The sequence below is a fragment of the Hemiscyllium ocellatum genome, chromosome 3 (genome assembly GCF_020745735.1).
Source record: "Hemiscyllium ocellatum isolate sHemOce1 chromosome 3, sHemOce1.pat.X.cur, whole genome shotgun sequence".
In the NCBI taxonomy this organism is placed as follows: Eukaryota; Metazoa; Chordata; class Chondrichthyes; order Orectolobiformes; family Hemiscylliidae; genus Hemiscyllium; species Hemiscyllium ocellatum.
The window spans coordinates 62,869,107-62,879,401 of record NC_083403.1 but is presented as its reverse complement, the minus strand read 5'-3'; the positions used below and the strand labels follow the sequence as shown (position 1 = coordinate 62,879,401).

The 10,295-nt window shown below is 39.8% G+C and overlaps 1 protein-coding gene across 1 annotated transcript in view; it reads left to right on the top strand.

Moving 5' to 3' along the window:
• The first annotated feature begins 365 nt into the window (after positions 1 to 365).
• clu (clusterin) overlaps positions 366 to 10,295 on the top strand; it is a 35,897-nt gene continuing 25,967 nt past the window's right edge. The window contains exon 1 of the mRNA XM_060820992.1: positions 366 to 530. The gene's annotated coding sequence lies outside the window, so the exon portion shown is untranslated. The remainder of the gene's footprint in view (positions 531 to 10,295) is intronic.

The window sequence follows — 10,295 nt, the reverse complement described above, 5'->3', positions numbered from 1 at the left end:
CACTTTTTCAATGCCTGGTTCTCCTAATGCTTCTCAACATTAGAAGATAATATTTCTCAACAATTCCCGGCAAGTTCATAAAAATAAAAACTTATCATGATCAGAATGTACATTCCTACTGGTCATTTAACCCGATTTAAGTATTTCCCGTGCCTTTGAGTCTCATAAACGCTCTCAGAGGCGATGATGAAGGAAAATAATTGACAATGAAACCAGGATAAAACTCCCTGCTGTTTGTGGAAGACGCCAGTGCTCCCTTCACGCTTTATAGCCTGTGTCGTGTTGCCCACTACTGGATCCTCGCAGCATTAGCACCGAATGCCTGGATGCCAGTCATTTGGGGTATTTTTTTTCGACTGGATGAGACAGTCCATGTAGATTTTTCCAGAAAGTCCCAGAAAGCTATTCAACATTGCGTATTGGTGACTCAACAAAAAATGTAAATGTAACCTTGAGTGCCAGGATAAAAAGGTCCAGGACTGCTGCGCGAAGCGGAGATCAGGAAGGGCAGGGGCAGGTCTCTGCGCAAGGTATGGACACAAGAAAGCGTTTATTTTTCAGTTCTTAATAGTTCGGAAAGGGAATTGTTGACTAGTGTTACATCAAAATAATAGCTTATTTTAAATAATGTAAGTTTATTTTTAAATTAAACAATCCTGTTTGGAAGAATGTTGTTCCAAAACATAGAGTGCGACGAGTGATCAGTAATGTAGAGGTAGATATAACCAACGGTAAATTTAATGCTTGTAACATATGAAGATCAAATTGAACCTGGAGCAATTAAACTTTAAACAATAGGCTGAGCGATCGGAATAGGCTGAAGTACATTGTGGATAATATAAGCTCATTTTAATTTTTATATGTTATTTGAAAGAATTAATGTAAACAGCACCCTATTATATCTTGTCAGTCAGGGCCAGAATTGTATTAACCATTTTCTATCCTAAAGTTAGAACTGAAGGGTGAGTTGACCAATCTTGATATTTGGCGTGTGCTTCTAACTAAGTTGCAAAGTTATCGTGAGCTATCTGCCACTAATACTTGAGGTAAGACTGCAAAATGCATGTACAGACGTCTAATACTGTAATTAGTCTGAAGACTAATTGCTTCAGTTATTGCCACAAGGAATTCCACAGAAGTGTGGTCCAATTACTGCTTATTGGTTGTAATTTGGGCACATTGTAAGTCAATGTAGCTGCTCCACCTTGCGTTGAGAAACAGATAGGGCCTTGGGCACACAAAGTCTGCATTATTTAATAAAAACAAAAGTTACATTGTTCTGCAAAGACTGATAATAGCTTGTAGATTTATCATGTTGACTTTAGAATAAGTTCAAAATCTGGTTTGCAAAAAAAGTTCAACTTGAGTAAAACACATTTTCCTGCCTTTAAAAAATGCTAAACTCTAAGAACTAGAATTCATTAACTATCTCGACAGGGTTGGCTAAATTGATAGGTATGCAAACATTCTATCGAAAGAATGGGGGAAGTAGCTGGTGGTACATTGCAAAGATAGTAACGGCCTATGGTGCAGTTCCCACGGTTTGATTTTTATTTTTAAAATGCTGAATATCTTTGTAGTGGGTGTATATGCTAGATGTGAGAAGTTTTGAATGAGATAACAACAATGTAGCGTTTTCCTTTCCTCTTACTGAGAGAGGAAATTGGACAAAGACCGACGCAAGAAGATGGGAAGGACTGTGTAGAGGGTCATGATTTGGAGATGCCGGTGTTGGACTGGGGTGTACAAAGTTAAAAATCACACAACACCAGATTATAGTCCAACAGGTGGACTATAACCTGGTGTTGTCTGATTTTAACTGTGTAGAGGGTGAGTGTCATTCTTTGTTAAGTGGTTGCTGCCAACATACCCCTCCCAGTAGTCATCATTGCATAAACTTGGGAAGATGAGCAAGATAGACAGAATCACTTAAATAAATAAAATAAAAAGGTACTTGGTTTTGAACACCTTTCTTAACTGCCATTAATAAGGTTACTGTAACAATATGATGAAAACATGATAATGGAGACAGCTCTTTTTTTCTTTCTGGCTATTGTTTAGGATAGTCAAGGTTATTGTTCTGGGTGTTGGCTCACTGCCAGACTGCAGTTGTATGTTTCTAGTCTGCTGCAGGTTCACTGCATCTCAGACAGTGTTTTAAAACAGAAACTCAATATGCTGATTTTTTTTACTGTTTACCAGAACAACTGCTCTAAAGCGAGGCTGAACATTGGTGCAGTTATTGGTTTGATCATTTTAAAAAATATATAATGTTTAATTTTAAATTTTGAACCAAAGCAATTAGCCGTGCTGATACGTAGAACAAATTGGGATAATTGAGCTATTTGGATACTGATCTATAAAATGATGACTTCACAAGATGGGGAAGAGCACCAAAAAAATCACTTGAATGCTGAAAATTTAATGTTTATGAAGACCTGCAGTGTAGCACTTTATTTAGGCCTTCGACAACTATTAGTAATAAGATGCTGCAAATTCTCTGCATTGATGAAGAGGGAAACATCATTAGCATTTCAAGTCTGTGACCTTTCATCAGGGCAGTTTTGAGGATTTCTAGCAATTTTTAGATTTTTTTTCTTCAAGGTTTCTGGAGTATTTTTGCTTTTGTAAAATATTAGATCTTTGTTAATGTAACTGCTCTTAGGTGTAGGTGATTCCTTTTTTAATGTAAAATTAAAAAATACCATGGATCTTGCTGTGTATGGTTAGAAAGTAATCCTTGATGCCTTTCACTTTGAATTATCAAAATTAACTATATCTGGGATTTAATGAAGATCTGCTTGTAATGGGATTTATAGCTGTGTCTATTAACTCTGTAGCTCCAGGTGATGACCAGTTTTAATTACAGTGTACCATGGAGGAATAGAATGTGGATTCCTTAGTTCTTACATATTGTTCATTCCAGCCAGGTCAGGGAGAATTACACACTGTTAAGAAAGGCTCATAACCTCATCATGCTGCATGATCAACACCTTTTTTTTGTAGGAACAGTCATAATTTTATTGTAGGAAATGTAGTGATGTTTTTCCACACAGTTTCACATACCACACTAATATCGATCAGAATACTTTCTTTTGGTGACACTGATATGGAGACAATCATTGGCCAGGATACAGGGGAAATTTCCTGTCTCTCTTCAAAATGTTCTTTTACAGCCAGGTAAAAGGACAGACTGGGCTTTCAGCTCAACATCTCATCAGAGAGAGAGAGAGAGAGAGAGAGAGAGAGAGAGAGAGAGCAGCATCTTCAATGGTATAGCACACTCTGAGTGACAGTATAAAAATGTGCGTACATTTCTGAAGTGGGGCTTAAATTGCCAATTTTCAGGCTTAAAGTTAAGCAGCATTTGCTACTGAGTCAACATTTGACAATGCAGGATTAAGTTACATTAAGGGACAGAACAGCCATTTGTGACAATGATGTAAAGACAATTTGACAGTTTGTATTAACAATGATATCTTGCATCAATGTAAAATATAACGAGCATTGCTAGCAAATGAATCCATAATGTTTTCTAGTAGTACACACATTAATATTTCAGTTTGAATTTTGCCTAGGGTCTGTTTTTATTGGATCAAGCAGCAGAAATTTAAAACAATGCCCAGAAAACCACAATGATACAAGAAGCTTTTTTTTCTCCTAGAGGGAAATGACATGGTTGCAGTGCTGGTTTTAAATATGCTCAGAAATTCATTTGGAAGTTGGAGCAGAGTGACCCTGGGATTAGTGAGATGGGTGACTAGACTTCTTCATAATTTATCCGAGATCATCAGGTGATAAAATGCATAATGATGAATAAGGTATTTTGGCTGCAGCACAATCCGATCAGAAATCCAAATGGTATAAGAATAGTTACATTTTTTTAAAAAAACCTTGTGAATGTCCAAACTTTCTGGCAGATAGTTCCTGAACCAACTCAGGACACCAGAGATTGTTTGTTTGTTTCTGTGGCTCTGCACAAAACCTGGAAAAGTGGGTGGCACGGTGGCACAGCAGTTAGCACTGCTGCCTCACAGCACCAGAGACCTGCGTTCAATTCCCACCTCAGGCGACTGACTGTGTGGAGTTTGCACATTCTCCCCGTGTCTGTCTGGGTTTCCTCCAGGTGCTCCGGTTTCCTCCCACTGTCCAAAAATGTGCAGGTTAGGTGAATTGGCCATGCCAAATTGCCCGTAGTGTTAGGTGAAGGGGTAGATGTAGGGGAATGAGTCTGGGTGGGTCGGTATGGACTTGTTGGGCCGAAGGGCCTGTTTCCACACTAAGTAATCTAGCCTGAAGGAGATAACCTAGTATGGCTTTGTTAATATAACTGTTAATTCTCTATCAAGGCTGTCCTATGGCTTTAAGATTATTTTTGTTAACTTGTTTATGCTACAGTTATATTGTTACATTTCCAGAAATACTACTTCCTGAAGACCTTCCCTAAAGTTACGCATCCTATTAGCATTTGCAAAACTTCAGTTCCCTTGTGTAAAATTAGTTGATTTCTTTTACTCCTGTAAAACATCTTGGTCCAATTGCAATTGTTTTTCCAAGAAATTTGCACTCCAAACCTATAAAACGTTTCCAGGGCTCAGTCGATCGACATGGACCTTGAAGTGATTTGAAGTTAAGCTTTCCCATTTTAGCAGCTGAACCACTCATCGCAGGAGTCCGAGTCACTCAGCATCAGGGAATATCTGAAGATCTCCAGCTGGCAAGATAATTGACATCTTTGAAAGAAGATGAATGGGATGAATTGACTCCATAAGAATTTTTAACCATTTCAGTTTCTATAATAAATTGCCATTGGGTTTTCTTTGCTTTTTATAAACAATCAATACTCTCTTATGAAACATCAAATTAAGGAAGACCATTCATTCCACCCAGCTGATTGCTGTGTAAAGGTAAAGTCACCACTATTCCAGTCTCTCTCTCATTGCAGAGAGACAATTGTTGGTGGTTTAACTGGAGGGTCACCATGCCTCAGTCAAAGGGAGAAGTTGAGAAGGAGAGTTAGCACTGTGTGGCTCAGTGGTTAGCACTACCTCAGCTGGCTTTGATTTCAGCCTCTGCCAACTGTCTGTGAAGAGTTTGAACATTCTCTCTGTGTCTGCATGGGTTTCCTCTGGGCGCTCTGGTTTCTTCCCACAGTCCAAAGATGTGCAGGTTGGGCCACGAGAAATGCAGGGTTACAGGGATAGGGTGGGTCTGAGTGGGATGCTCTTCGGAGGGTTGGTGTAGACTCAGTAGGCTGAATGGCCTGCTTATACACTATCAGAATTATATAATTCTATTCTATGATTCATGGTAACCTCAGCCTGTGCAGGAATTGAATCTAAACTTGGTATCGCCTGCGCTGTAAACAGTCATCCAGCTAACCAACCCCCAATGTACAAGCATCTGATTTTCCAAAGTGTAGAAATTAACTGTGACTTTAATTACTAAGAATTAGACCATTTCTTTCCAAGAATTTTAAAAGGGCTCTTTATAGTAGAAAATGTAACCCTATATAGAGGTTTTTCAACTGATTAATGTGTACCACTGCAGGTCTGACAAGCCATTTATTTATATATTATCAAAATTCAATTTATTCCACTTCCATTTAGGCATTTTGCTGTGTATTAAATACAGAGCATTATACGGTACTGTAAATGCTTTTCCTCTTCCATCACCCTTACCTGGAGCATTACTGTCTTCACCAAATTTGTAAGTAGCATTCATTTATTTGGTAGTTGATGTTTTAACAGAGGTTGTTCAAAATATTTGGTTTGTACATCACGTGAGTTGGATCATCCAAATGCATTTGAATTTGGATTCTTTGAGTCCTGAACAGATGTAGCTTGGGCAAATGTTACTTCTGCTCATTTGACCTTAGCTTGCACCCTATTCCAGTAAATAGAACCCACTGTTTGTTTCTTCTGGCATCTTCTCTTTTTTTCAGCAACGTATTTATTCAACTGCTGTCTCCTCTCCTATCAACGTGCACTTCGCCCACCCCATGTTCTCAATCTTGGTGATTTCAACTTCCATGTCAGTTCATTTTGTTCTCGTTCATCCTGGCGTCACTCTGATCCAATCCTCCAACCTCTACATCAGCTTCTTTGTGCATATTCATTTCAGCCCCTCAGCCATGTCATTTGCCTCCTCCTGCATCATGGTTAACACCATCTTTTGTCTTCTTCATGTATCCCTCACCACACCAGTTTTCCTTATTCCTTCCAACCCGACTGCTTTCTGTGAGCACTCTTTGTGGTTAACAATATCCTTTACGCTGTGGAACTCCTTACAATCTAGGTCTTAACCCTTTGTTTTCTGATATACTTCCTGAGTTCACTGCATAGCACCTGACCTCCACTTTTTACATTATTTGTACCCCACTAAAACCTTTATCTACCCTGGATCTGCCCTAGTGCTGTCTATTCAACATCAGATCTAGCCTGATGATCCCATGCATTGTTGGGGAACTGCTGTATTCTGCTGTAAGTCCTTATTACTCCAGGATTATTCTGGAATGCAAAGATTCTAAAGGGGGTGCAGGAACAGAAAACTGGGGTGCTCACATGTTTCAAATCCTTGAAGGTGGTAAGTTGAGAAAGTTGTTTAAAAGTATGTCAGGGGCTTTGCAAATAAAGGGACGGAATACAAAAACAAAGATGTGAAGATAAACCTTGATAACACATTGATTTAGTCTCAGTTGGAGCCTCACCATTAAATCTAGGTAGCACACGTTTCAGGAAAGATATTTAGGTCTTCTGTGAGGCGGCGGAAGGGATTTATTGGAAGAACAGTGCTCTCTGTAGAATACTGGGGCTGTTTTCCGTACAACAGAAGATTGAAGACATATTTAATAGAGACATTCAAAATGTTGACTTTTGATCAGGTAAGTCGAACATACTGATTCCACTGGCAGACTAGAGGATACTGATTTGAGTAGTTTACAAAAGGACCAAGAGGTAAATGAGAATCTGTTTTAAGGAAACTGGAAGCAAATTCAGTAGTAATTCTCCAGGAGGGAATATGTAAGAGAAAATAAATAGAACAATTCCAGCTCTGGATAAACATAAACTAATGTCAGTGTCTTTGATTTCTCCCTAACCATCCTCCTTGAGTCTCGGTGTCTTTGTCTTTGTCTCTCTCTCTCTCTCTCTCTCTCTCTCTCTCTCTCTCTCTCTCTCTCTCTCACCCTTATACTCCCTGATTTACTATCTGCGCAAATATCAAGACCTAAATTTAAAAGTTCTCCCCTTTGTTTTCAAATTCCTTCCTGATCGTGGCCCTCACTGTAACTTCTTCCATGTCTACATGCTCTTTGACTGCTGCTTTGCTCCAACTGCATCTCCCTCTGATTCTACCCTCCCCCAATAGCAGTTGTCTTCTGGCATTTAAATCCAAATCTCTGGAATTCTACTTTAAAATCTCTGTCTCATCATCTTAACCCTCTTTAAGTCCCCCCTTTTAGTCACCCATCTTAATACCTTTTGAATTGGTGTCATTAGTTGTTTGATCAAATGACTTTGGAGTGCCTTGTGATCTTTTTTCCATGTTAAAGCTGCTATATAAATACAGTCTATTGATGTTCTCAAGAAAATTACATAGAAGTTATAACAAGGAAACAGGCCCAGCCCAGCCAATCCATGTTGATGTTTAGCATCTGCACAAATAATGGTCCTAATCAGATTCCCTGCAGTGTGGAGACATGCCATTGAGCCCAACAAGTCCACACTGGCCCTCCAAAGAGAAACCCGCCTAACCCATTTCCTTCTGACTAATGCACCTAACACTATGGGCAATTTAGCATAGCCAATTCACCTGACCTGCACATCATTGGATTTTGGGAGGAAACCGGAGCACCTGGAGGAAACCCAGACAGACACTGGGAGAATGTGCAAACTCCACACAGACCTTCGCCTGAGGCTGGAATTGAACCTGGGTCTTTGGTGATGTGAGGCAACAGTGCTAACCACTGAGCTGCCCCATGAAATCCCTACAGTGTGCAAATTGGCCATTTGGCCCAACAAGTTCACACCGAAGAATAACCATCCAGACCCATTCCCCTACCCTATTACTCAACTTACCCCTGTCTAATGCACCCAACCTATACATCCCTGAACACTGTGGACAATTTGCCATGGCCAATTCACCTAACCTGCACATAATTTTGGATTGTAGCAGGAAACCCACTGGGAGAATGTGCAAACTCCACACACAGTTGCCCTAGGCAGCAGTACTAACCTGGGTCCCTGGCACAATAAAGCATCAGTGCTAACCACAGCCATCGTGCCACCCCTCAGGTGTACACAGTTCTGCTGCCATTGTGAATTTCTGTCATTTTTAATAAATTTGGGTCTACAGGAGTTTTTAAAAATGCTTTTGTGAGCATTAATGTATGAAATAACAATATCTTCAGTGTTTCTTTGGGCCTGTATCAATGTATGCTGAGCTCTGTGGGAGCTATTAAATCATGCAATATTATATTATGTCTGTCCCTTTTTTTGCATATTGTGTTAGTTCTCTTTGGTTCTGACTTGAGCATGAATAAAATGGTTACACTTTCTTATCTGCTCAGCACATTCTGTCTGTTTGCAAAAGAACTTTTCCACTTTATCGGTGAACAGGAAGAAAGATAGTGTGTTTTCAGAATGGTTGCAATCCAGTCACATGAATACATCAAATATTTGCAAATTTGTTTGTGACAAGCCACTGATGTATGCAAAATGATATTCATTTTGCTAACTTTGAGATCTAAACAGCCACAAGTGGCCTTGTAATACTTGGCACTGCAGTTGGCAGGAAGTTCTATGAAGAAAGGGATAAACATATAGTGCTGTGGTTCTTCAGGCACCATTTAAAGCTGTGTGATGTGTTGACCAGGCTAGTGAGCCCTTTAAACTGTGCATCAGAATTTACTCTGCACCCGTTTCACACTAGTTGAAAACCTTTCTTTCTCAACTACATGCTATCCCTTGGTGACATCTGTCTTCAGATAGGAGTTACATTCAGCATACCCATATCTGCCGCTTGATCATCACATTTTAGACTCCTTTTTATTTGCTCATCTTGGATAGGTTGTAAGTTCCTCAGAACCTTAACCGTGGCTGAAATGTTTTATCAATTTTGTTTTGTAATATTTAGCTTCCATTGTGGTGATTTCCTGACTTGTATCTCCTATACCACTCATTGAACTCGAGGTCATGCCCAACTTTGTGGAATTTTATTCTCATTCACATCAAGTACCATTCACTGATATTCCCATCATAAATGTCTCCCACTTTTGAGCTAGAGTCGGAAATTTTGGACAGTTCCCTGACAACTTGCCTTGATAGTTACCCGGGTAAAAGCAAAACGCAGGCAGTTCTTTTGTAATGCAATGGCTGCGTTCTTGTGCGACCCCATGCAATATAAAAATCACACAATGAAAGTAGCACTTACCAAGTGTGGTGATGCAGTTGTGTTATAGCTAGCGCCCATTTTAAAAGTTTGCACTACAGAAACAGCACCACTATTCGTTGATCTCATTACAGCCCGTTTGCATTGACGAAATGCACATTATTGCAGACCAACCTGTATTGCAATGATGAAGATCTGAAATAACCAAGTGCTCAAGCAATTCAGCAATTTTAGCAGCATCTGTGGGGAGGCAAAGCAAGTTAACATTTCAAGTCCAAAGTGTCTCTTCTTTGCAACTATTAAGACTGATCAAAACAAATTTTAATGCGTAGGTAACCCCAGAACTGATCCCTGAAAATCTCCTCAACCAAATCTGATTACCCCCTTTCATCTAAATCAACTACCCTCTGCAAACCCAACCACCTGACTAAACACCCCTCCCAATACCTGATTACTAACTTCTGACCCCACAAAACTGACAAATGTAGCTCTCACCCCACAATCCCCCCACCACACAATTAGCCTGTGTAATTTTACCCACCCATCCATTTCTGTTGCATAAGGTACTGGTTCTGTAAGAATTAATGCTGCATTGTCAGATTAGGTGGGGCTAACACAATGTTGTAACAAGTCTCTGGGTGGAGGCAGGAGTTCTAAACCAGCCTTAGGAGGGAGCAGATGTATTCTGTGTTGCGTGACTAGTAATGGCAGTTTTATATACTGCCATCATGCAATAAACCATCTTATTAAATAAGATAATTCCATCTTCTGTAAAGACCCTGGCCTTTCCTTTACCACTGATCATAGATAAGCCCTAGACACAGGAGGTTGTTAGCAGCTTTCTCAAACTATCCTTATCCTGTGCCGTGTACTGGCAAAGGTGGCAGATAGTACTAAGTGCCAGC